We start from the raw sequence: 2,566 nt of genomic DNA, 5'->3' as shown, positions 1-2,566 counted from the left end.
CTAGAAACCAAGCCCTGTGATTCAGCCTCACCTCCTGGCCAACATCCTCCTTCTTCAGCAATCTCTAACCCCGCCCTGCCCCCCCAGCCCTGGGCCAGTCACCATGACCTGGGCCACACGCTGCTGACCCTGGATCATAGCCACCTGACTGGAGGTTCCACCTGAGCCCTCCGACCTGCAGCTCTGCCTGTGGCCCGGCCTGAGTCCTTGGGGCCGTTCTTGCCCCCTGAGGGAGTCTGAGATCTGGAAGGGTCAGCCTCACCTGGCCTCAATCTTCCCGCTGTGGGTGCTGGGTGGGCGCGCCCAGCAACAACCACAGAGTCCATTCTAACTCATAGCATCCTTGCGTGATGGAGAACTGCCCCACAGGGCTTCCTAGACTGTATCTTTACAACAAATGCCGGGGCTTTCTGCCACAGAGCTGCTGGGTAGGTTCAAACCGCCAACCTTTTGGGTAGCTGCTGAGTGCTTAGCCGCTGCGCCACCAGGGCTCCTTGTGTCACACATAATCCCACCAATAAGGCGTATTTAGAACAAATTTACTGCTTCAGAAATCCAATGGAGGTTGCTATGAGTTGGAATCAACTCTGTGGCAATGAGGTTTTTTTTTTTTGAATGATGTTGGCTGAACCAGGACTCTGCCCAGCTCCGAGGTGGTTGAAGCTGGGGCCCCACAGAGGCCCTGGGGAGCCCCAGGCTGGGGGCAGGCAGAGGAAGAGCAGGGTGCCTTGGTCCAGCAGGAGGGTGTGGGGCAGAGGGATGGGGTGGGGCTCAGTGCCAGTGGGGCTGGGAGGTGCTGACCAGGGAAGTTCCCAGACAGAGCCAGCCGCCAGCCTGGAGGGGTGTTCCCAGCATAGGGCACAGCCTGGGCAAAGGCCTGGAGGTGGGATGCTGATGGTTAGGGCCAGGGAGCAATGGTATGTATGCAAGGCCAGGGCGTGGCTGAAGAGAGACCAGGGGAGGTCACCCAGGCTGGGTCGCACCAGGAGGCCTTGAACACCAGCCCATGGTGCAGGCTTAAGTGCCTGCTTGACGGGGACTGGGGTAGGAGGTGGCGTTGAGAGACCACCTACCCATAGCTCATGAAGCTTGCCCTATGAGCTCACTGCAGCAAGCTAGACAGAAGTAAGACTCCAGGAAGAACAGGCAAGAACCTCCACCAAGTCCCTGTGGTGGGGCAACTGAGGCCCAGGGCAGGCAGCTGGGTCTCTTTCCTTTCACGTCAAGTTCTCATTGTCCCCTCAGCCCATTTCACGGACCCAGGTTCTGAAGTTAGGGGCAGAGGGCTAGGGGCCAGCCAGGGCATGCAGCAGTGGGCAGGCCAGTGCCCCCACGCCCTCTGGGCCTTCCTCCAGCACCGGGAAGTGGCTTGCTCCTCCCTCCTCCCCCAGTGGCTTCCTGCCCCCCCCAGGCTGAGGGGGCGTGGGAACCACTCTGGGACACCTCACCTCTCCACTGGGTGCCTTGGGCCCCACTTCCCATCCCCCACTCCAAGGTGGCAAACATCCCTTCCTTTCACCCCAGGCCAAGTCACCAGGCTCCTCAAAATGTGTAAGACCACCCAGAAAATCCACAGGTGGGAAAGCCTCATACACCCCACCCTAGTCTCCCTTCACAGGCAAGGCCTCCCCCCACCCCACTACCACTTGGAACCAGGTAAGAGCACACCCACTCAGACAAGGCCCACTTACCCCTACAGGCAAGTGTCCCCATGGCCCAATAGGCCCAGTGACCCTTCCCTCGGGCACCTCCAGAAAACAGGCCAAACATGCACTCGTTTCATTTTCTGTTTATTACTTGAAGTCACGGTGTTTGTGTTAAGGTTTTTTTTTCTTTCTCAATTTCATATTTTCATAGTGGAAACTCACGCAAGGTGCCGGGACCCCCCACAGCCCAACCCCCGAGGGCAGGTAATGCTTTCTTGGGGGGGGGGCCCTGGTGAGGGCAGAGTGTGGGGGGGGCAGCCCATTCCTGCCCAGGCCTCTGCCCTCTGACCCGCGGAGGCACAGAAGTTATTTAAAAATCGCTTAAAAACAAAACACACGTTTAAATAGGAATCCAAGACAGCGCTTGGAAAACAGACCCGCCCCTTTTTTCTCTTCTTTTTCTTGGAAAAAAGGAAAAAAACAAAACAAAACAAAAAACTCGACCCCCTAACCCCTCCCTGCCCACCCCCCCACAAAAAAATTTACAGAGCTACGGCAACACATGTTTACATCTGAAACCATTAAGTTTAAACACGTGATAGAGTGGGGGATTGGAGGACCTGGGGTTCACCTACAGGGAAGGGGACAAGCAGGGGTGGGGAGGGATGGGGCACGCAGGACACAAACAGGTGTGGTCAGGACAGACGGAGAGGTAGGGCGTGGGGCAGGGTCCAACATCTCCATCAGTAAAAAACAAACAAACAACGAATTGGGGAAAGAAAAAAAAAAAAAAAAAAGTCCACCCACTTTGAAATGGCCCCAGTCGATTTAAGTAAAATATTCTATCGTAATAGAAATTAATTTTTCATAGCTGTTTAAGTCTCATATGCTTACCTTTGGACAAAACAAAGATAGTCCTT

Source organism: Orycteropus afer, unplaced genomic scaffold (genome assembly GCF_000298275.1).
Source record: "Orycteropus afer afer isolate SDZICR_OR568_19922 unplaced genomic scaffold, OryAfe1.0 scaffold00466, whole genome shotgun sequence".
Taxonomy (NCBI): domain Eukaryota; kingdom Metazoa; phylum Chordata; class Mammalia; order Tubulidentata; family Orycteropodidae; genus Orycteropus; species Orycteropus afer.
The sequence above is the reverse complement of the archived record's forward strand: the minus strand, read 5'-3'. Positions refer to the sequence as shown.